This window comes from Coregonus lavaretus (assembly GCF_964263955.1).
Source record: "Coregonus lavaretus genome assembly, chromosome: 11".
In the NCBI taxonomy this organism is placed as follows: domain Eukaryota; kingdom Metazoa; phylum Chordata; class Actinopteri; order Salmoniformes; family Salmonidae; genus Coregonus; species Coregonus lavaretus.
The window spans coordinates 34,531,925-34,557,218 of NC_139998.1; the positions used below are offsets into that span (position 1 = coordinate 34,531,925).

Sequence of the window (25,294 nt, forward strand, 5' to 3'; positions counted from 1 at the left end):
TCCCCCAGGACCCAGAGACAGGGCTGCACCTCCCCCAGGACCCAGAGACAGGGCTGCACTCCCCCAGGACCCAGAGACAGGGCTGCACCTCCCCCAGGACCCAGAGACAGGGCTGCACCTCCCCCAGGACCCAGAGACAGGGCTGCACCTCCCCCAGGACCCAGAGACAGGGCTGCACCTCCCCCAGGACCCAGAGAGGGCTGCACCTCCCCCAGGACCCAGAGTGGGCTGCACCTCCCCCAGGACCCAGAGACAGGGCTGCACATAGGGTTCAGGGGTTCAGTGAGCATGGGGGTCGATCAGTAAGGGAGCCTGGAAAACCTGTCAACATGATGCCCAGACAGTCACAGAGTCTAGTTTTACAGACATTTTTTTTTTACAGTGAGTGACCAACATCTGTGGTTGCTCCTCTGTGGAGGACACAATGAACACATCAGCGTGGTTTCACTCAAAAAGAGGGAGGAAGAGAGAGAGATAAAGATATTAGATATTTATTAATTAACATTTTCCTTTATGTTCCCCACCAATACTCCTGTCCTTTTACTTGAATCATTCATTCAGAAACCCATTCATTCAGTTACTCACCATGTTAAATATGAATACAATGTACTTTTATCATGTCTATTTGAAAATGTCATTCGGAACTAAAGCATACCAAAGCATACGTCAAATTCGCAAATCCTTATATTAAATTAATCCACAAATTAAGACTGAAAATACTTTCCTTGGCTTGGACTCAAAAATACTTAATATCATACTATATCTAACTTAAAATAATATGTACCATTTTAATCCAAAGTAAACCACACAGGGGGTTGGCTAATAAAAAGAGATTAGCTCCATGTTCTCATTACATTGCCTGAATAATTGTCAGCATAGTACTGCATTATGTCCTACAATCCCTTGGACATTAAATAGGTTTGCTGGGATTGCACTGAGGTGGAGTAAATGGGGGGTGATGTGGGTTGAAGGGGTCGTGGTGGTGATTGAAGGCGACAGAAGAATTCAGATAACTGGATAATGGGCTGGTGGGTTTCAATAGAGGGTGCAGGGAGTGTGGAGGGGTGGCGGGGCATTGTGGTGAATGGCAGACCTCTATTGATCTTTCTTTCCATTCTTGGCCTATCTCACACAGGCAGGCGGCCGTGCAGACTCACTTTCCAAATGCATGACATCACCCAGGTTAACAACTGCCCAGGGCCCGTGAGAGGAGTCATTCATCTCTTTTGGGAGAGCGCAGTCTTTAAGGGGTCGGGGGCTTTTGTCACTGTCATATACATTTACTCTGATGACTGTGTGTGTGTGTGTGTGTGTGTGTGTGTGTGTGTGTGTGTGTGTGTGTGTGTGTGTGTGTGTGTGTGTGTGTGTGTGTGTGTGTGTGTGTGTGTGTGTGTGTGTGTGTGTGTGTGTGTGTGTGTGTGTGTGTGTGTGTGTGTGTGTGTGTGTGTGTGTGTGTGAAGAGTAGGAGGAGATGCAGGTCCTGAGAAATCTCTTCCCTAGACGGACTTATATCTCACACTCAAACTTTTCCAATGCTTTCACTGAGTGTGCTGTGAGGATGAGTATTCAAATCGAGTACAGGCTTAACTGAATGACAACAGAGACAGCATACAATATGGAATTCTTTTGAATAGTTTGGGGAATGCTCCTCAGAGCCAGATGCTGGTTGCCCTATGCTGGGCAGCTGGCATCGAACCCCCCCCCCCCCCCCCCACATGGTTTGAGTTGACATATTAATACTCTCCTAGATTCATGCCCATTGGTTGAAATAATTTTATTATTAATTATTGCACCACGAGTGAGCCCATAGGTTAATCAGCAATCTTGGTGGATTTGCCTTAGTGTGCCATGCTCATAGGCTGAAGTTAATAGGTGAATGACATTCCGCACGCTTGCTAATAGTAAAAGAGGAGGAGAGACGTGACACTATGCTGATGAGGTAACATTACAACACTAACCTATAAATACGTGCAATGCTGATGAGGTAACATTGTAGACACTACCATATACATACCTGCTACAGTATGCTGATGAGTGAGATAGGAAGCGATGTGAATTATATTAGTTTACTAGATGAATGAAAAGTGACGATCCATTCAGACCAGCCTTACTGATTGTACTTTCGTGAACTACATATCTATCTGATGTGCACACGGCTGTACTGGAAACCAGGCTATTCGGTGTGCAGTATATCAAAAGGCACATGGAGCTAGTTTTCTTTGAAGTCTAGATTTGCAAGCCTCAAGGAAAAGAGAAGACAGGAAATCAGGCTGCTGTCGTGGAAATTCTACACAGGGACACTCAAAGTCAATCTTAAATGAATCATTCTTTATTATTAGCGTGCTGGAGAGGTTCCAACCAACTCAATGCACCAAGTACATATGTCGATCAGGAGCAGTCCCGTTAGATCTCTTATACAGTGGGGGAAAAAAGTATTTAGTCAGCCACCAATTGTGCAAGTTCTCCCACTTAAAAAGATGAGAGAGGCCTGTAATTTTCATCATAGGTACACGTCAACTATGACAGACAAATTGAGAAAAAAAAATCCAGAAGATCACATTGTAGGATTTTTTATGAATTTATTTGCAAATTATGGTGGAAAATAAGTATTTGGTCACCTACAAACAAGCAAGATTTCTGGCTCTCACAGACCTGTAACTTCTTCTTTAAGAGGCTCCTCTGTCCTCCACTCGTTACCTGTATTAATGGCACCTGTTTGAACTTGTTATCAGTATAAAATACACCTGTCCACAACCTCAAACAGTCACACTCCAAACTCCACTATGGCCAAGACCAAAGAGCTGTCAAAGGACACCAGAAACAAAATTGTAGACCTGCACCAGGCTGGGAAGACTGAATCTGCAATAGGTAAGCAGCTTGGTTTGAAGAAATCAACTGTGGGAGCAATTATTAGGAAATGGAAGACATACAAGACCACTGATAATCTCCCTCGATCTGGGGCTCCACGCAAGATCTCACCCCGTGGGGTCAAAATGATCACAAGAACGGTGAGCAAAAATCCCAGAACCACGCGTGGGGACCTAGTGAATGACCTGCAGAGAGCTGGGACCAAAGTAACGAAGCCTACCATCAGTAACACACTACGCCGCCAGGGACTCAAATCCTGCAGTGCCAGACGTGTCCCCCTGCTTAAGCCAGTACATGTCCAGGCCCGTCTGAAGTTTGCTAGAGTGCATTTGGATGATCCAGAAGAGGATTGGGAGAATGTCATATGGTCAGATGAAACCAAAATATAACTTTTTGGTAAAAACTCAACTCGTTGTGTTTGGAGGACAAAGAATGCTGAGTTGCATCCAAAGAACACCATACCTACTGTGAAGCATGGGGGTGGAAACATCATGCTTTGGGGCTGTTTTTCTGCAAAGGGACCAGGACGACTGATCCGTGTAAAGGAAAGAATGAATGGGGCCATGTATCGTGAGATTTTGAGTGAAAACCTCCTTCCATCAGCAAGGGTATTGAAGATGAAACGTGGCTGGGTCTTTCAGCATGACAATGATCCCAAACACACTGCCCGGGCAACGAAGGAGTGGCTTCGTAAGAAGCATTTTTTTAGGTCCTGGAGTGGCCTAGCCAGTCTCCAGATCTCAACCCCATAGAAAATCTTTGGAGGGAGTTGAAAGTCTGTGTTGCCCAGCGACAGCCCCAAAACATCACTGCTCTAGAGGAGATCTGCATGGAGGAATGGGCCAAAATACCAGCAACAGTGTGTGAAAACCTTGTGAAGACTTACAGAAAACGTTTGACCTGTGTCATTGCCAACAAAGGGTATATAACAAAGTATTGAGAAACTTTTGTTATTGACCAAATACTTATTTTCCACCATAATTTGCAAATAAATTCATTAAAAATCCTACAATGTGATTTTCTGGATTTTTTTTCCTCATTTTGTCTGTCATAGTTGACGTGTACCTATGATGAAAATTACAGGCCTCTCTCATCTTTTTAAGTGGGAGAACTTGCACAATTGGTGGCTGACTAAATACTTTTTTCCCCCACTGTATACTGACAAGTTATATTTGCATGATTTAGCTTATTTATCATTCATAATTAATCATTAACGTTTGCTTCATTCATATGACCGACCAATACTGGGTCATGCATGTGACAGACCAATACCTCACAAGGCTTCTTCTCTAAGCTGAGACATCTTTCATTCTCAAAACAAGGGTCTGGGCATACTGCCAAATTGCAGATACTGATAGTGAGGATTCGTTCAATCAGTCACTTGCATGAACACAGAAATTGGTTATTAGAAAAGCACAAAAATATAATTTTCCATCACACTGCCTTCACAACACTTTTCAGAGGATGGAGTGTTTGAGGAGAAATACTGTCAGCATCAGAGTAACATGATGTTCTCTTCACTGAAGTATCTGACTCTTGGGGCAATATCATCCACAGATTGATAGAGATCTTTGTACAAAATAAGAATGTGGAATGTATGTACAAAATGTATGCACTCACTACTGTAATTCGCTCTGGATAAGAGCATCTGCTAAATGACTAAAACAGGGGTGTCAAACTCATTTTAGCTCAGGGGCCACATGGAGGAAAATCTATTCCCAAGTGGGCCGGACCGGAAAAATCATGGTATATATAACTTAAAAACAACAACTTCAGATTGTTTTCTTTGTTTTAATACGATCAACATACAACATAAAGCTGGAGCCTGAGGACAGTGTGTCCAAAATAGTACAAGCACAACATCACTATTAATCATAAAACACGTCAAGTTTATTTGAAAATTCTAAAGAAAAAGAACACACAAACACACAATGCCTCAGTGATTAACAGAACTGTTTCACAGATCACAGAACTATATCAGGGTGTCATTTCTCAGGCAGAAATGTAGATAAAAATAATGAAATCCTGTTCCCCAAACAAGTGCAAGAACCACAGAGTCAAGAATAGGTTAAATATACAAATAAAATAAAATCAATTAAAAACAATAGCACATCAACATAAAAACATATAAACATAAATCTGAAAGCGTTGCTCAAACTCCCGTAACAGTCCCGTTATTTTATCTTTGAACCGCTTCATGTCTGCCACATGTTGGGTCGCGCACACATTTTTCAGACAGGGGAAGTGAGCTGCATCACCACCGGCAAGTTGCGTCTCCCACAATGACAGCTTCAACTTGAAAGAACGTATGCTGTCATAATACTGCGTGACAACTTTGTTGCGCCCTTGCAGCTGTTAGTTCAAGTTATTCAGGTGCTCTGTAACATCCACCATAAATGCAAGGTCCTGCATCCATTCTGCGGAATGAAATTATAACACTGGTTTGCCCTTTTCTTCCATGAACTGTTCAATTTCTTATCGTAAATCAAAGAAACGCCTCAGCACAGCACCTCGGCTTAACCATCTTACCTCAGTGTGGTATGGCAGGCCATAGATGTGGTCTTTCTCTCTGAGAAGGCTGTCAAACTGACGGTGATTCAGGCTTCTGGATCGGATGAAATTAACAGTTTGGATGACCACCTTCATGACGTTATCCATCTTTAATAACTTGCAACACAAAGCCTCCTGGTGCAAAATACAGTGAAAAGTCAAAAAATCACGTCCTCCATTTGCAGATTGCACTTTCTCTCTGAACTTTGTCACAACGCCTGCTTTTTTCCCGATCATTGAGGGCGCACCATCTGTAGCCAGGCTGACAGCGCGGGACCAGTCCACTCCGACCCTGTCCAGCGCGCCGACGAGTGCGGTAAAAATATCAGCTGCTGTCGTTGTATCTGTCATCGGCACCAACTCCACAAACTCCTCGGTGACGGTCAATGTGTCATCAACTCCGCGGATGAAAATGGCCAGTTGTGCAACATCTGTAATGTCCGTGCTTTCATCAATTGCAACCGAAAACGCAATAAATGACTTTACTTTTTGCTTCAACTGGCTGTCCAAATCCACTGAAAGATCGGAAATCCTGTCTGCAACTGTGTTTCTTGTCAGGCTGATATTTGCAAAAGCCTGCCGCTTTTCAGGGCACACAATCTCCGCTGCCTTCATCATGCATGTTTTTACAAATTCACCCTCACTAAATGGTTTTGAAGCCACTGCGATTTCATTAGCAATGAGGTAGCTAGCTTTCACTGCAGCGTCACTGATGTCTCGGCTGTGAGTAAACACAGACTGCTGTTTCTTCAGACCCGCCAACAGTTCATTCACCTTCTCTCATCTCCGCTGTCCTTGAAAGTTGTCATATTTGTCGGCATGAAGACTCACATAGTGGCGACAAAGGTTATATTCTTTCAGCACTGCAACATGCTCTGAACACACCAAACATACAGCTTTCCCATTCAATTCCGTGAATAAATAGGTTGACCATTTTTCTTGGAACACTCTGCACTCTGCGTCCACTTTTCCCTTTTTTGACAGAGACATATTGGGGCAATGAGGGTGCCAAAGCACATAATGTTAAAAGTAGAAGCCGTAATAAATATCCCGGGCAAAACAAAGTAGCTCATTGGCTGCACGTGCTTGACCTACTTGCTCTGCCCCGGTATAAACAGTTTACTTGCTTAACACAATTGCTATTGCGCCATCCAGTGGACGCAATTGGAACAGCAGTTTATTTTATTGAAAAATTGCAGCGCATTTTTATACTTTACAAAATTATTATAAATTTTTTTTTTTTTTTTTTTTTTTATCATCTCGCGGGCCGGATTAAACCCGTTTGCGGGCCGGACGTTTGACACCCCTGGACTAAAATGTCAAATGTTATCATGGTAGCTGTTAGTAACTGCTTTTGGTGGAGATTAAAGTTATCATATGCCCCAGTCCATAGGAAGGATCACCCTAGTGGAGTTCTCCTCTAGATATCACATAGGCTTACTCTCTCTCCCTACTAACTTCACCTCGGAGGACTGTGCAGCTTAATCAGTCTATAATTAAACCTGCATATGAGCAAATTATGGTGAGAAATAAACTGTCAAGAAAATGTGGGCAATAGAATACATCTACCGACCTTACCTTGTGGTTCCTGTAGTGGAGATGTGACCAGTTTAGGATATGGAATCAGTTTCTGGGACATTAGTTTGAGCATAGACTACACATTCCCTGTCAACAACTTTATATACTGTGTGTATTTCCAAAGAGAGGTCTTCTCAGGTTCGACCCGAGGCCAATCAGTCCTGAACCAGAATGGACCCGACGACAACCAGACCTCGAACTGACCTGTAACCTAACATCTAGACCAGAACCGATTGGACCAGAGTGACAAAAAATAATGTTTATCAGCCAAGTTGCGCTTCTGGTTAACAAATAGCTCTTTATATGTTGGCTAGGCCTTCTATAAGTCAATACATTCAGCTTATTAGCATAACATAAATATGCTATAGGCTATTCAGAGCCGTGGTTGGGTCCATTCGGGTCCACTCTGGTCTATCAGCTGTGGTTACATAGACCCAAGACCCGATAACAATCAAACAGGACCCGACCTGGACCTGAGGGAAAATTGAATTTTGGACCTGTCCTGGACCAGCTGAGGTCCCGGTTCGGGTCTCAGGAATTGGGGTTTGGGTAGACCCATGAAGACCTTTATTTCCAAGTGCAGCTTGCATGCCAAAGCCCATTTGGGTAAGCGCAGGGGGTGAATGGGAGACATTTATATTCCAACTCACAAGACGCAAGAGGCGCACACGGCTGAAAATCCCCCGTGGCCCTCCCTCCTTTCACCAGCACATTGCTGCCATACCCAGCACCTCCTAGTTGAGTGAGTGTGTCGGTCTGTGTTTGCAGTTACACCCGCGGATGAACTCTCGAGCGCTCAACAGGAGTTGGTAGGCTACAAGGCGCAAAACGGTGGCGCCTTTTATGATATTGGTGCCTGTTTTCGCCATTTCTCCAAAAAGCCCTTGAGAAGTCACGGACCCAGGTCGGTTTATGGACGACTTTTTCATCCTCATTGGTTTGTCCACACCCCTTCCGTAATAAGGAAGCCTTCATCTTCGCTTGCAGCAGAGGGAGAAAGTGACACTCGAGAAATTGGAGGGCAAATGACAACGGAGCTTTACAGCATCGCGTGAAGAAGTCTCTTGGAATTTATTTGTATAATTTGCCTATTTCCGATGAAGGAACTCGCGGAATTAGTTTACTTTTTATTGATTTGACATTTTCATTTGAAATTCGGATTCAAAGATTTGGAGTGACTAACATCGGGACTAACATCGGCTGATAGGCTACCTACCCTGGCGGCAGACATGTATGTTGAATTTGTGTTTATCTTATTGTTCAACCCTGTGTCCCAAGTATGGCATTTCTGTGTGCATTTAAGAAGTGTGTATCTTTAATTCTATTTTCACACGATTTTTTGCAGTCTTCTGCATAGCCCGGCTACAAGAAGTCATGTGAAGCACAATTTTGAGACCATTTAAGCACACAACGGACTGTATGTAGACTAGAGGCCTGGCTATTTACAGTCAAGTGTTATTTTATAAGACATTTTGGTCTATTTTGTGTTGTGTGTTGGTGGAATCCTCCAGCAGATTGTCATGGGTGACGCAGCTGTGATAGACCCATGATGACCGCAGGGTACACGGAGAGGGCTTATAGTTGCCCAGTGTCATGATGACAAAGAGAGCCTTGTCTGTTAACTGGGCTTTGTTTGATATTTGAAATGAATGCGAGATAAATGCCGGGTAACCACGGGTATTAATAACTCAAGCAACGGGAAAATAATTCAGGCTTTTTATGAAACAGAGGTCGACATACACAGCATGTCACTAAACAATCATGTGTTAATATGTTTATGGAAGCACCAATGCCTTTTAAATGTTAGTGTATCAGCTGTCAGTCTGCAAGTGAATCACTTCTGGCGCTACACTGTAACATTTTGTTTTGCGAATCTTCTCGTTGTCTTTGTTTCGTTGCTGCTGCTTGCTGATATCCCTCTTATATAGTTAATCTCCAACAATCTAATCCTTCTGTTGACTTTTTTTTTTTTTACACCCATGCTAGGGAATGTAACCTATTTCTGCCAGTGATGAAACTGCCTTACACTGGGTGCAGATTTCTACGTTTTCAATAGATAGAAAAAGCATCTGGATAAAATAGGCAACCACATCCCAAGTTTGGAGTGAAGCTGTTTATAGTAAAGGTTCTGCTTGTAAACATAGAAGTTTCCAGAAAACTAATATTCACTTGATAAATGGTCTCCTTCAATTCAGTGTAGTAGTAGTAGTAGTAGTAGTAGTAGTAGTAGTAGTAGTAGTAGTAGTAGCCTAATGTAAAACCATCATCATGTGGAGGACATTGGACAATAATAACTAACCTCCCTTCATAATCTAAATGGATATAGTCATTGATGTGAAGTTGACTCACTCTTGAGAAGGTTTTAGGCCTAATGTAACAGTTATGGCATATAATCAAAAAGTCCAAAATGTTCCACACAATCTGCCCTTTGTGCAAGGGCTCGACCGCTGTCAGGGGGCCTAATTTAGGTGATGATTTGATCAACAAAAACTATTATGATGACAGGGATATGCAGAAGGAAGTAGACTAGGAGTCTTTTTCTCTCAGTGGTCTATACACTCACACACAAGAGGCTGACAAGGCTGGTAGGGCAGTAAAAGATCCCTCAACCTTCAGAAAATGTTTTTTTTGTGAACATGATAGCATGTAGTGGTTTTGCAGCGACAGGGGTCGGGGGAGGAATGAGTGGGGTTATGTTGGGATATGAGGAATGTGTCTCTCTGTCTTTCTGTCTTGTCTGTCTACACCATGTGCATGTGTTCGTCAGTGTTGGTCTTGCACAGACACATAGCATATATCTTTATGGCCTGTTGCAATTCACCCTGGTCATCCATGCGGTTGTTGTTGTGGTAGTCTCTCACACCCATCGCCCTGTCCACAGATCTCAGTATCCCTTCCCTGTCTCCGGCCCTGCTTCCCTCTAAAGGTGTCTGCATGCTTCCCAAGCAAGAGTTTGTGCATATATTATGACAACATTTTGTGACATTTTTGTTCGTTTTGGACTTCGGTAAGGGTTTTTTCGGCAAACAGTACTATTGCTGTTTTTTTTTCAAGAGAATCTCTTTTAAGGGATTATGCAAGCACACTAGTCGCCAGCCGAACTGAAGCATGCTGACGCCTTAACCCTGCAGAATGTGTCAGAATGTACACAAACACTTTGTGCACAGCTAGGTTGTTGTTTGTTTTTGTACAGCCATCCTGAAAATAGCTATGCTTGTGGCCGAGGTAGAATAAAGACCAGCTATGCTGCTTCCCATGAATCTGCGATGCCCACTAGGAACAGAGACCTGTTGATCATGCAACAAAACATAGAATGTGAGGCAAAGATTGCAGGATTGTATGTAGACTTTCTGTTTTGTTGGAGATTTGTATGTGGATAAATCAATCCAACTATGTCTTCAGCAATACTCCTATTATGGTATAGTATACACGTACCGTGTTTAATAGGGTCAAGCGGAAACCGTCTAACAGAGCTTAGATGAATCTTTGAGGTTGTGTAGGAGGAAGACATGATGTTCCAATGTCATGCACCTGGTTTCTGTTTGCTGTGTGAGTCAGTAATGAGGAACCAGCCAGAGCACTTTAGGGTCCTTGAACTACCATCCACACACATAAAATATACAGCCCGACTGTCAACCTTAGTAGGGTGCATTTGGCCTAACGTTCTTCTCCCAGCATGCCCTCTGCTCCTCGCCACCGGGCCCTCTGCAGTTAATGACTTCCTGTGGGTGACTGTCAGGGCTCTACAGTGCGACCAATTTACTCGCATATGCGCCTAAATATGAAGGATCCTAGCTTTATTACCTCAAATATTTGTCATTGTGCTACTAAATTTCTTTGTGTGTGCCTACATCTTTCAATTTAGGCGCCATGTTCTTGTAAAAAAAGGTCAGCATATAGCCCTGGCTGTGTTCCTGAAATCGGACATGCAGCCAATTAAATGTGATCTCTCTTTCTCATACACATACACACGTTGGTTTTACTATCCTTGTGGGGACCAAACAATTGATTCCCATTCAAAATCCTATTTTACCTAACCCTAATTCTAACCCTAACCCGTAACCTAACCCATCAGTCTAAAATAGCCTTTTTCCTTGTGGGGACCAGCGAAATGTCCCCAATTATCAGAATATCCCTTGTTTTACTATCCTTGTGAGAACTTCTGGTCCCCACAAGAATAGTAAAACCAAAAACACACACACACTCAAATGCACCCAAGCTCACCCACAGTATAATTGCTTGCGTACACACACACACAGTCATATCAACCACTTTAATTAAGGACACAATTAGTGTTTGTTGATGTGTTTGGCTCTTGTTGAGTGTTACGAGGTTGGGTGTTGTTGGTTCACTGTCAGTCATTACTTCATAATACTAATCTCTTTATTATTATTCTATTGGCACAAACCCTCTAGTTCTGCGACATTGGGGGGAACAATGAATGCTCTGCTCAGAACATCTTGGAAGCGACAGAGTGCAGGGAAGCGACAGTGCAGGGTAGCCCAGCCCAGTCTAGTCTATTTCAGAACACTGTGCTACAATAAGGCAGCCAAGAGTATTATTCAGAACTCACAGAAAAAATAAGAGACCACAGTGTAGCTGTCAAGCTCCCTGAGCTTGTTCAAACAGGAAGCTGCAGGAATTACAGTTATGTGGTGGCAATGCGGTGATGGCTATGAAGTATGACAGCTGTATAAAAGCCCTGTGCAGCTAAACTGCACTCAGATACCCTAATTACATGAGCTCTGTTCTGCGTGTAGTTGTTTACAGTGTTTTTCTTACTGGGCTTAATTGTTTAGATAATGCAGTATGTTATATGAGCAATATCTGATTGTGGGGAGTAAAGAAATGAATACAGAATGATAAATAATGAATTGACATTATCTATGCTATGAGTGTAGTTCGAAATACTGTGTTCATTCCAGTTGTAAAACACAGTAAATCAAAAATAGGAGACAGAGATCAACAATGTAATCCAAATGTTATTTTGAGAAGTTTGAATTGTATAACTCACTGCTGCTTAGAGCACACAGCGTGGGGCCGCTGATAATGACATCATGATCGTGCAGAGCGGGTCAATGACAGGCTACGTCATATGGCTTAACTACAAGGTAAAGTTGAAGTTGGAAGTTTACAAACACCTTAGCCAAATACATTTAAACTCAGTTTTTCACAATTCCTGACATTTAATCCTAGTACAAATTCCCTGTCTTAGGTCAGTTAGGATCACCACTTTATTTTAAGAATGTGAAATGTCAGAATAATAGTAGAGAGAATGATTGATTTATTTAAGCTTTTATTTATTTCATCACATTCCCAGTGGGTCAGAAGTTTCCATACACTCAATTAGTATTTGGTAGCATTGCCTTTAAATTGTTTAACTTGGGTCAAATGTTTCGGGTAGCCTTCCACAAGCTTCCCACAATAAGTTGGGTGAATTTTGGCCCATTCCTCCTGACAGAGCTGGTGTAACTGAGTCAGGTATGTAGGCCTCCTTGCTCACACACGCTTTTTCAGTTCTGCCCACACATTTTCAATAGGATTGAGGTCAGGGCTTTGTGATGGTCACTCCAATACCTTGACTTTGTTGTCCTTAAGCCATTTTGCCACAACTTTGGAAGTATGCTTGGGGTCATTGTCCATTTGGAAGACCCATTTGCGACCAAGCTTTAACTTCCTGACTGATGTCTTGAGATGTTGCTTCAATATATCCACATAATTTTCCTTCCTCATGATGCCATCTATTTTTTGAAGTGCACCAGTCCCTCCTGCAGCAAAGCACCCCCACAGCATGATGCTGCCACCTCCGTGCTTCACGGTTGGGATGGTGTTCTTCGGCTTGCAAGCACCCCCCTTTTTCCTCCAAACATAACGATGGTCATTATGGCCAAACAGTTCTATTTTTGTTTCATCAGACCAGAGGACATTTCCCAAAAAGTACGATCTTTGTCCCCATGTGCAGTTGCAAACCGTAGTCTGGCTTTTTTATGGTGGTTTTGGAGCAGTGGCTTCTTCCTTGCTGAGCGGCCTTTCAGGTTATGTCAATATTGAACTAGTTTTACTGTGGATATAGATACTTTTTGTTGCGTGGTCACATGGTGTTTATACTTGCGTACTATTGTTTGTACAGATGAACGTGGTACCTTCAGGTGTTTGGAAATTGCTCCCAAGGATGAACCAGACTTGTGGAGGTCTACCATTTGGAGGACAATAAAAGGCCACTCTAAAATGTGCAGTTTTGTCAAACAACACAATGCCACAGATGTCTCAAGTTTTGAGGGAGCGTGCAATTTGGGGTAGGGGGGTGCAGAGGAGTATTTCTGTATGTAATAAAGCTTATGCCCTCCCAGGCCCACACATGGCTGTGCCCCTGCCCAGTCAGGTGAAATCCATAGATTAGGGCATAATGAATTTATTTCAATTGACTGATTTCCTTACATTAACTGTAACTCAGCAAAATCTTTTAAATTGTTGCATGTTGCATTTATATATGTATGTATAATTTTTTTAAATATACAAATACAGACAGATGCATACAGACACATTCAATGCTTTGTACACCCATGGTTATGCTGCACATACGAAGGCTAGACGTGTTCATGTACAGAAGTACAACAGAACAGAACAAGTGTAAGCTTAAACACAGATTAACTAGGTATTGACATCCAGAGTCCAGACAACTTTAAGTGCACTATATTCTCTGATGCCAATGGGCAATTCCACAGTAACAGAATGATGCTGAGACTCAGATTTGTATGTGAAACAAATAACGATTGCAAAGTTAAACAAACCATACAACTCTACATAGGGGCAATTCCAAGGTAACAGAATGAGGCTGAGACTAAGATATTTCACAATAAAATATATGCCTAACAAAAATAACTGATTGCAAAGTTAAGCAAACAAACTCCATGCACAAGGACTACTTTAAAAAAATTGCCCCTATGTAGGGCGGTTAGAGCGTTGGCCAGTAACCGAAAGGTCGCTAGTTCAAATCCCCAAGCCGACAAGGTGAAAAATCTGTTGATGTGCCCTTGAGCAAGGCACTTAACGCTAATTGATCCAGGGTCGCTGTTGATAATGGCTGACACTGGCCATGACCCCACTCTCCGAGGGTATCTCAGGGGGAGTTGGGATATGCAAAAAACACATTTCCAATTCACATGTGTATAATACATACTTGTATATTGTGAAATAGGTCAAATATAAGCACCCACCAAATTATTATTATTTATTATTATTATTATATTGATAAGAACATTTCTGGGTGTTGTGTTTATGATCAAATTCAGAGGTCCTGGAGTTCAAAAATGAAAAGGACAGGCCAGCCTGGGTTACCTTTTCCAAAGGTGAAATGGTATACATATGTTCTTTTGAAAAGGACTACATTGCCAATGACAGACATGCCTGCTGTTACTTCCTCCTTTCTTTGTGTGTCTCTCTCTATTCCTCAATCAGACTCCCTCTGTCTTCGCCCTGCCTGTACCTGTGTGGATGCTCTAGGCTTTGAAGCTCAGATGATAGCCAGGGTAGTGGGTTCGATTCTTGGGACCACCCATATGTAAAATGTATGCACGCATGACTGTAAATCGCGTTGGATATGGAGATATATATATATATATATATATATATATATTAGTACCAGTCAAAAGTTTGGACACACCTACTATTTCAAGGGTTTTTCTTTATTTTTACTATTATTTACATTGTAGAATAATAGTGAAGACATCAAAACTATGAAATAACAGATATGGAATCATGTAGTAACCAAAAAAGTGTTAAACAAATCAAAATATTTTATATTTGAGATTCTTCAAATTGCCACCCTTTGCCTTGATGACAGCTTTGCACACTCTTGGCATTCTCTCAACCAGCTTCACCTGGAATGCTTTTCCAACAATCTTGAAGCAGTTCCCACATATGCTGAGTACTTGTTGGCTGCTTTTCCTTCACTCTGCGGTCCAACTCATCCCAAGCCATCTCAAATGGGTTGAGGTCGGGGGATTGTGGAGGCCAGGTCATCTGATGCAGCACTCCATCACTCTCCTTCTTGGTAAAATAGCCCTTACACAGCAATGTTGGGTCATTGTCCTGTTGAAAAACAAATGATAGTCCCACTAAGCGCTAACCAGATGGGATGGCGTATCGCTGCAGAATGCTGTGGTAGCCATGCTGGTTAAGTGTGCCTTGAATTCTAAATAAATCACAGACCGTGTCACAAGCAAAGCACCCCCACACCATAATACCACCTCCTCCATGCTCCACGGTGGGAACTACACATGCAGAGATCATCCGTTCACCCACACCGCGTCTCACAAAGACACAGCGGTTTGAACAAAAAATCTCAAATTTGGACTCCAGACCAAAGGACACATTTCCACCGGTCTAATGTCCATTGCTCGTGTTACTTGGCCCAAGCAGGTCTCTTCTTCTTATTGGTGTCCTTTAGTAGTGGTTTCTTTGCAGCAATTGGACCATGAAGGCCTGATTCACACAATCCCCTCTGAACAGTGTCTGTTACCTGAACTCTGTGAAGCATTTATTTGGGATGCAATTTCTGAGGCTGGTAACTCTAATGAACTTATCCTCTGCAGCAGAGGTAACTCTGGGTCTTCCATTCCTGTGGCGGTCCTCATGAGAGCCAGTTTCATCATACCGCTTGATGGTTTTTGCACTCCACTTGAAGAAACTTTCAAAGTTCTTGACATTTTCCGTATTGACTGACCTTCATGTCTTAAAGTAATGATGGACTGTTGTTTCTCTTTACTTATTTGAGCTGTTCTTGCCATAATATGGACTTGGTCTTTTACCAAATAGGGCGATCTTCTGTATACCCCCCCCCCATATCTTGTCACAACACAACTGATTGGCTCAAACGCATTAAGAAGGAAAGAAATTCCACAAATTAACTTTGAACAAGGCACAACTGTTAATTGAAATGCATTCCAGGTGACTACCTCATGAAGCTGGTTGAGAGAATGCCAAGCGTGTGCAAAGCTGTCATCAAGGCAAAGGGTGGCTATTTGAAGAATCTCAAATATAAAATATATTTTGATTTGTTTAACACTTTTTTAGTTACTACATGATTCCATATGTGTTATTTCATAGTTTTGATGTCTTCACTATTATTCTACAATGTAGAAAATAGTAAAAATATTAGAAAAACCCTTAAATGAGTAGGTGTGTCCAAACTTTTGACTGTTTGTGTGTGTGTGTGTGTGTGTGTGTGTGTGTGTGTGTGTATACATGCATACATACATACTGTGAGTGTACAAAACATTAAGAACACCTTCCTAATATTGCGTTGCACGCTCCCTTTTGCCCTCAGAATAACCTCACTTCGTCAGGGCATGGACTCTACAAGGTGTCAAGCATTCCACAGGAATGCTGGCCCATGTTGACTCCAAAAGTTGTCCTTTGTGGTGGACCATTCTTGATACACGCGGGAAACTGTTGAGCGTGAAAAACCCAGCAGTGTTGCAGTTCTTAACACAAACCGGTGCGCCTGGTACCTACTACCATTCCCCGTTTTAAAGGCACTTAAATATTTTGTCTTGCCCATTCACCCTCTGAATGGCATGTCTCAAGGCTTAAAAATCATTCTTTAACCTGTTACCTCCCCTCATATACACCGTTTGAAGTGGATTTAAAAGGTGACATCAATAAGGGATCGTAGCATTCACCTGGTCAGTCTCTCATGGAAAGAGCAGGTGTTCATAATGTTTTGTACACTTAGTGTATATTTGTTATTTATTTATTTATTATTATTATTATTATTATTATTATTATTATTATTATTATTATATAAAACAGAAACCTGCCTGCATGTCTTGGCAGGTTTTCTCGGTCCCAGGCAGCAGCAGGTATGGTTGGGTAATCAGCTTACAGTCTCTGTGTAGCTAATAGCTTGACTGTTGAGTTGAGAGGAAGGTGTCCAAGTCACCCTCATCCTCACGTCACACACTGAAATCGTAAGGGAAGCAGCTCCTCACTGACTGAAATACCTTCTTGCTGTTGTAATGTTGCTTCTCTTGTGTTTATACCCCAGGGCGCTGGGGGACAACAGTGTCTTGTGATCATCAAGTCTATGAGCTGTTGTTCAGTGTGTCAGTCATTCAGTGTAAATGGCATATTTCTTCTTCAGGGCTTTTTGCACCTTTTATGTCTGTTCTCCTTTCCTCAGGGCAATTTGTGTGACAATGGTATTTCACTATTCAGGGGGAAACTACATTAATTATGGCTCAGTACTTTGTGACGTGTGTTAAGTGATTTTCCTGCTACAGTGCCTTGCAAAAGTATTCATCCCCCTTGGCTTTTTTCCTATTTTGTTGCATTACAACCTGTAATTTAAATGGATTTTTATTTGGATTTCATGTAATGGACATACACAAAATAGTCCAAATTGGTGAAATTAAAAAAATAACTTGTTTAAAAGAAAATCTAAAAAATAAATAACGGAAAGGTGGTGCGTGCATATTTATTCACCCCCTTTGGTATGAAGCCCCTAAATAAGATCTTGTGCAACCAATTACCTTGAAGTCACATAATTAGTTAAATAAAGTCCACCTGTGTGCAATCTAAATGTCACATGATCTGTCACATGATCTCAGTATATATACACCTGTTCTGAAAGGCCCCAGAGTCTGCAACACCACTAAGCACGGGGCACCACCAAGCCAGCAGCACCATGAAGACCAAGGAGCTCTCCAAACAGGTCAGAGACAAAGTTGTGGAGAAGTACAGATCAGAGTTGGGTTATAAAGAAATATCTGCAACTTTGAACATCCCATGGAGCACCATTAAATCCATTATAAAAAAATTGAAAGGATATGGCACCACAACAAACCTGCCAAGAGAGGGCCGCCCACCAAAACTCACGGACCAGGCAAGGAGGGCATTAATCAGAGAGGCAACAAAGAGACCAAAGATAACCCTGAAGGAGCTGCAAAGCTCCACAACGGAGATTGGAGTATCTGTCCATAGGACCACTTTAAGCCGTACACTCCACAGAGCTGGGCTTTACGGAAGAGTGTCCAGAAAAAAGCCATTGCTTAAAGAAAAAAATAAGCAAAAGTTTGGTGTTTGCCAAAAGCCATGTGGGAGACTCCCCAAACATATGGAAGAAGGTACTCTGGTCATATGAGACTAGAATTGAGCTTTTTGGCCATCAAGGAAAACGCTATGTCTGGCGCAAACCCAACACTTCTCATCACCTCGAGAACACCATCCCCACAGTGAAGCATGGTGGTGGCAGCATCATGCTGTGGAGATGTTTTTCATCAGCAGGGACTGGGAAACTGATCAGAATTGAAGAAATTATGGATGGCGCTAAATACAGGGAAATTCTTGAGGGAAACCTGTTTCAGTCTTCCAGAGATTTGAGACTGGGACGGAGGTTCACCTTCCAGCAGGACAATGACCCTAAGCATACTGCTAAAGCAACACTCGAGTGGTTTAAGAGGAGACATTGAAATGTTTTGGAATGGCCTAGTCAAAGACCAGACCTCAATCCAATTGAGAATCTGTGGTATGACTTAAATATTGCTGTTCACCAGCGGAACCCATCCAACTTGAAGGAGCTGGAGCAGTTTTGTCTTGACTAATGGGCAAAAATCCCAGTTGCTGGATGTGCCAAGCTTATAGAGACATACACCAAGAGACTTGGAGCTGTAATTGCTGCAAAAGGTGGCTCTACAAAGTATTGACTTTGGAGGGGTGAATAGTTATCAACGCTCACGTTTTCAGTTTTTTTGTCTTATTTCTTGTTTGTTTCACAATAAAACATATTTTGCATGTTGTGTAAATCAAATGATACAAACCCCCCAAAAATCAATTTTAATTCCAGGTTGTAAGGCAACAAAATAGGAAAAATGCCAAGGGGGGTGAATACTTTCGCAAGCCATTGTATGAAGAGCTCACTGAAATGCATGTCTAATAATGACCGGAGAAATCATACAAATCTTTTCACTTCCAATACGTTCACCAGTGAAATCAAACTCCTATTTTGTGGGGCTGCAAGGTGCCTATCCTCTCTGGGTCTTGTACTACACTTGAGTGTTTAGATCTAAGGCTTGTGACTTTTGTTCCAAAGTGTGTGTGGGTAGGCTCACACACACTGACAATTATCTTAAAGATGCACTATGCAGATATTGCTCCGCCATTTCCTGGTTGCTAAAATTGTAGTAGTAAGCCTAATTTCAGTTTATGTAACAAAACAAGCAAGTATAGTGTAGAGCAGGGGTTCCCAAACTGTGGGCCGTGCCTCCTAGAGCCCCTTGTTTATCATCTCTAGTAACCCTGTTGTTCTCTGGCAGTACAGACAGCACAGTGAACAGGGCCCTCTGCAGGAGACCAGACTGTCAGATGTTTATCAGATTTAGCTCAATTTAGTTGATGTCTGCATTCAAAACAGGAAGTGAACATTTCTCTGTTAGATGTTTTCTTTTCAGAGCTCCCCTTTCATGGGGTAAGCCCCAAATTAATTAACCCTATATCTGGAAGAAGAACTATGCAAAACAAATCAACTGAAACAGTGTTCTCTACACTTTAGACTCGTTCACCAGACACTTCCTCCCCAAATAGCCTGGAGACAAGGTTAGCAACACTCTATAGGTGTATGTGTGGAGGTTCAGGTCTGCGCTGTGCAGGGCTACTCCACACATGAAGTGTTACGGCCCAGCTACACCACGCGCGTGAAATCCATGTCCGTGAGACTTGCGTGATATGGAGTTGTTAGTCTTACTGAAGTCAATGTTACCTGCTACAGGTTTGTGTGTGAAGCGTAGACGTTGCGCGGCTGCTATTTTTCTCAGATCCACGCGCCATTCAAAGTGCCTGAAATAATTGATCTGCTTTAATATTGCAAATAGATTGTGGCTTCCATCAATGTAATTCTCTGAATAATTTCCAATCCCCCATATATATTTTTTGTAAATATATATACAGTGGGGAGAACAAGTATTTGATACACTGCCGATTTTACAGGTTTTCCTACTTACAAAGCATGTAGAGGTCTGTCATTTTTATCATAGGTACACTTCCACTGTGAGAGAGACGGAATCTAAAACAAAAATCCAGAAAATCACATTGTATGATTTTTAAGTAATTAATTTGCATTTTATTGCATGACATAAGTATTTGATCACCTACCAACCAGTAAGAATTCCGGCTCTCACAGACCTGTTAGTTTTTCTTTTAAGAAGCCCTCATGTTCTCCACTCATTACCTGTATTAACTGCACCTGTTTGAACTCGTTACCTGTATAAAAGACACCCGTCCACACACTCAGTCAAACAGACTCCAACCTCTCCACAATGGCCAAGACCAGAGAGCTGTGTAAGGACATCAGGGATACAATTGTAGACCTGCACAAGGCTGGGATGGGCTACAGGACAATAGGCAAGCAGCTTGGTGAGAAGGCAACAACTGTTGGCGCAATTATTAGAAAATGGAAGAAGTTCAAGATGACGGTCAATCACCCTCGGTCTGGGGCTCCATGCAAGAGCTCACCTCGTGGGGCATCAATGATCATGAGGAAGGTGAGGGATCAGCCCAGAACTACACGGCAGGACCTGGTCAATGACCTGAAGAGAGCTGGGACCACAGTCTCAAAGAAAACCATTAGTAACACACTACGCCGTCATGGATTAAAATCCTGCAGCACACGCAAGGTCCCCCTGCTCAAGCCAGCCATGTCCAGGCCCATCTGAAGTTTGCCAATGACCATCTGGATGATCCAGAGGAGGAACGGGAGAAGGTCATGTGGTCTGATGAGACAAAAATAGAGCTTTTTGGTCTAAACTCCACTCGCCATGTTTGGAGGAAGAAGAAGGATGAGTACAACCCCAAGAACACCATCCCAACCGTGAAGCATGGAGGTGGAAACATCATTCTTTGGGGATGCTTTTCTGCAAAGGGGACAGGAAGACTGCACCATATTGAGGGGAGGATGGATGGATGGGGCCATGTATCGCGAGATCTTGGCCAACAACCTCCTTCCCTCAGTAAGAGCATTGAAGGTGGGTCGTGGCTGGGTCTTCCAGCATGACAGGAAACACACAGCCAGGGCAACTAAGGAGTGGCTCCGTAAGAAGCATCTCAAGGTCCTGGAGTGGCCTAGCCAGTTTCCAGACCTGAACCCAATAGAACATCTTTGGAGGGAGCTGAAAGTCCGTATTGCCCAGTGACAGCCCCGAAACTTGAAGGATCTGGAGAAGGTCTGTATGGAGGAGTGGGCCAAAATCCCTGCTGCAGTGTGTGCAAACCTGGTCAAGACCTACAGGAAACGTATGATCTCTGTAATTGCAAACAAAGGTTTCTGTACCAAATATTAAGTTCTGCTTTTCTGATGTATCAAATACTTATGTCATGCAATAAAATGCAAATGTATTACTTAAAAATCATACAATGTGATTTTCTGGATTTTTGTTTTAGATTCCGTCTCTCACAGTTGAAGTGTACCTATGATAAAAATTACAGACCTCTACATGCTTTGTAAGTAGGAAAATTGGTAAAATCGGCAGTGTATCAAATACTTGTTCTCCCCACTGTAGATGTCTTAGAGATATGATGTCATGGTAATTGGAGACTTCAACATGATCGAATCAAATCAAATTGTATTGGTCACATACACATATTTTGCAGATTTTATTGCGGGTGTAGCAAAATGTTTGTGTTCCTAGCTCCAACAGTACAATAGTATCTAACAATTCACAACAATACACACAAATCTAAAAGTAAAAGAATGGAATTAAGAAATAAATAAATATTAGGACGAGCAATGTCGGAGTGGCATTGACTAAAATACAGTAGAATATAATACAGTATATACATATGAAATGAGTAAAGCAATATGTAAACATTATTAAAGTGACTTGTGTTCTATCATTGAAGTGATCAGTCAATGTAGAGAATGAAGGCACACAGTAGTCTATGTAATTTGACCACCCTAAGTACAGGTGTCGACCATATCATTGATTAGTTAATTATTTGCTAAAATATGAACAACTAGATGTTTAGTTATTTTAATACAAGAAAAGTCTTATATTTTCCTCAGCTCCTAGCTTCATTCTTGTTGTGTACTCTTTACATTCTGGAGTTCATCTTGGGGTGTGTTTGGCAGCAGTGGACTAGGTCAAAACCCCTCGACCACGCCCATCCTGTAATGCTCTTATAGATTTAAGGTCAGTGTTTCAGGTCACATGTCAGGGTCAACAAAGTGAGAGGTATACAGCATTCCACATTGGTGATTGGAACTTGACTATCATAACATAAGGGTATTTCCCATAAGCACCAACGTGAAGTTCATAGGCGCATATCAAATTGGGTGTCAAATGAAAGCTAACAGTCTATATTTTGGGGAAATGAAGGCATAAATACATTATTCAACCATTTTCCATTTTTAAAATGTTGCATAAGTAAAGGCTTTGATTTTTTTATAAACAAATGGAAAAGGAGTTTTAGAAAACATCTACCAGAAAAAGTCTTAAAAGGTATCAGAAACACAATCATGTTGTCATAAAGACCCCTGCCAAGTAATGTCAACAATTATACAGTATTTAGGTTTGGTGAAATTGTTTCCCTTCTGTAAGTTTAAGAAATATTGCCTTGTGCCTTGTAATTCCGTTACCAAAAACCCACATATCTTTAAGATATTTTCTAATTTCTTTCTCTTGAGGAAGGACGATGAAAGTTCACAGAAGTAACAAGTAATGGTAGTCCAACCAATTAGTTATAGTAATTTTACTAATATACATTTTGTTGATGAATTATTAAGTGATTAAAACACTTAAGAATTAGCAAAAAATCTAATGGAATTACTGAAACTGAATTGGCTAGAATGGGAAATCATAATAGTCACAAACCACAGTTGGGTCACCTGCTACTGTCCTCCCTTCCACTGGCATACTATTATGTTCAGCTCATAACTGTTTTCTTTGTCTTTCTGTTGTCTGGCGGTCAAACAGTCTGAGTCTGGACAACCCCTCCCTTTCTCTCTCTCTCTCTCTCTGCCTCTCACTCTCCAGTTAATGTCACCTCTCCCAGCTCTTACTGACACCTAACCATCAGCCCCCTCTCCTTCCATTTACTGTAACCAGCACCTACTGAGCACCGGACGTCCATAGACATTGAAAAGTAGTTGAAATTTGGTCCAACCTGGCCTTGATGTTAACGTCCACAGACGGACCGGACTGGGCCAAATCTGAATACTACCGTACAATAAAGTATAGTACATTGTACTGTACTATACTTTACTTTACTGTACTTAACTCTACTGGACTATACACTGCTCTGCTGTGCTCGCTGTGCTGTATTGTACTACACTGTACTCTTCTGTGCTGCGTGATGTCCAAACTTGTAAAATGAGGAGAATTACATTCATATCAATAATTATGCATTTCTGTGTAGTACAGATCAGGGACCCATGATGTAATTCTGTTACTGTAATTCCGTTACCGGGTGTAAATCCACTTCACTTACTCGAGTTCAATAACTCAAGGTGCCATGTCATAGCTGACACCCCATTCTTTCTGCAGACATCGTTGAATCTTTATTCAGAGCAGATATTTAAGAGTTTTTGGAAAACGTAGTCGCATGAAAACCTGAGGGAGATTTTACTGTAATCCCATTACCAAAGTTTGCATCTGCACAGTTCTTCCACTAAATTAGTTTTTGTAAATGTTTCTGTGGAAAAAAAACTGATTCCGTTACCATGGAATTTTTGTCAAATTCTGCTGCCATGTTTTATATTACTTATTAGATTGTTAGATTCAACTGCTGAAAAGTGCCAATGTGAATTTATTGGTGGAGAACTGCCTTACACCACCAACAGCCTCCTCCAGAACCTTCTTGTGTAAACCTTTACTGACGTGATGAGCAGTGACGTCCACGTTTATATGCATAGATCGAAGCCAATTAAAGGCATAGCCAAGTCATTATATGATAAGAAATTACAACAGAAAGGGTTGTATGGGTAAAGTCTCTCTGTCCTGGGAATCGTAAATGGGCAGTGATTTCCATTTCTAATTGACATAGTAAAGAGTTTAAGAAAATAACATGAACAGAGTTAGAGAATGGTGTGTTGATGTACGTAGTAATTGGGCAATTAGTCTCTCCTGGTTCTGTGTGTCCAGGCTGGATGTAGAGTAGCAGGACTGTAGTGCCACAGCATCGAGTGACACATAAGCCTCTTAGTGGCCAGCTCGGGATTAAACAGGAAGTCTTGAGTTCAGGGAGGTCCAAGTCCCTCACTGTGCAACGGTCAGCTGCGCTGCTCTACCACGGTCACTGGACGATGGAAATAACCACAGGGTTAAACTTGACATTCTGCAGTCCCACTGGTCCCATACAGTCCCATCCCCCTTTCATGAGCATGTCTGTAGATCTGTAAAGGTGTCCTCATGCTTCCCAGCCTAAACAGTTCAGAAGAGTTTGTGCATATATTATGACGACAATATGTGACGTTTTGGACTTCGGTGAGGGTTTTTAAGCTGTTTGGGCACACTACATTTTTTCTGGAGGCAAGCCGAAGTTCAGAACCGAAGTCTACCCCCCTTCGTCTGTGATTGGTCAACACTAGGGATTCTTCAATAAAGTTTTCAACGAGAGACGACTCGTTTTCATGCACATGTTTTTCATTGAGAAATACTGCACCAAACATCTTAGTTAGATGTAAAATTGCGCGACTAAGATCTCCTCGATTAATTATGACTATTTTGAGGAATTATATACTGGCTACGGCATCTCAAAATGGACAAACAGTACTATTGCCGCTTTTTTCTCATTTTTCAAGCGAGTATGCGAGCACACTCATTCGGTTTGGCTAGGCGCCAGCCGAACTGAAGCGTGCTGATGCCGTAAGGCCTGCCATTTCAGGGATCAGCCCAATTATCACATTTTTTATTTGTCACCTGCGCTGATTACAGCAGGTGTAGACCTTACCGTGAAACGCTTACTTATGAGCCCTTAACCAACAATGCAGAGTTTAAAAAAAATAAGAAACATTTGCTAAATAAACTAAAGGAAAAATAGTAACACCGCCACATTTATTTTGCTAAAGTAACTAACAGGACCTGGAGTTAGTTGAGTGAGCTAATACAAATAAGACACTTATGTCATTGGATTTGAGTGGATTTTGTTGTCAACTATTAAATGCTTTTGCAGTGGTTGATCCAAACTTAGCTCAGCAGTAACGAGGGGGAAAAGACCTTAGCACATGAAATGAATACAATTGCAAAGCGCGGTAAGCCTTTGCCACTCAACACGTTTTTAAAGGGTCAGTAAATTAGAGCAGTATTGA

The 25,294-nt window shown here is 41.9% G+C and overlaps 1 protein-coding gene across 2 annotated transcripts in view; it reads left to right on the forward strand.

Annotated features, from left to right (window-relative positions):
* LOC311137425 (rho family-interacting cell polarization regulator 1-like) overlaps window positions 1-25,294 on the forward strand; it is a 135,546-nt gene that overhangs the window by 40,399 nt on the left and 69,853 nt on the right. The window contains exon 1 of one of the 2 annotated variants that reach the window (XM_084171916.1): window positions 7,759-8,227. The exons of the other annotated variant lie outside the window; for it this stretch is intronic. The gene's annotated coding sequence lies outside the window, so the exon portion shown is untranslated. Of the gene's footprint in view, window positions 1-7,758; window positions 8,228-25,294 lie in introns of those variants that run through there. 2 annotated transcript variants of the gene reach the window in all.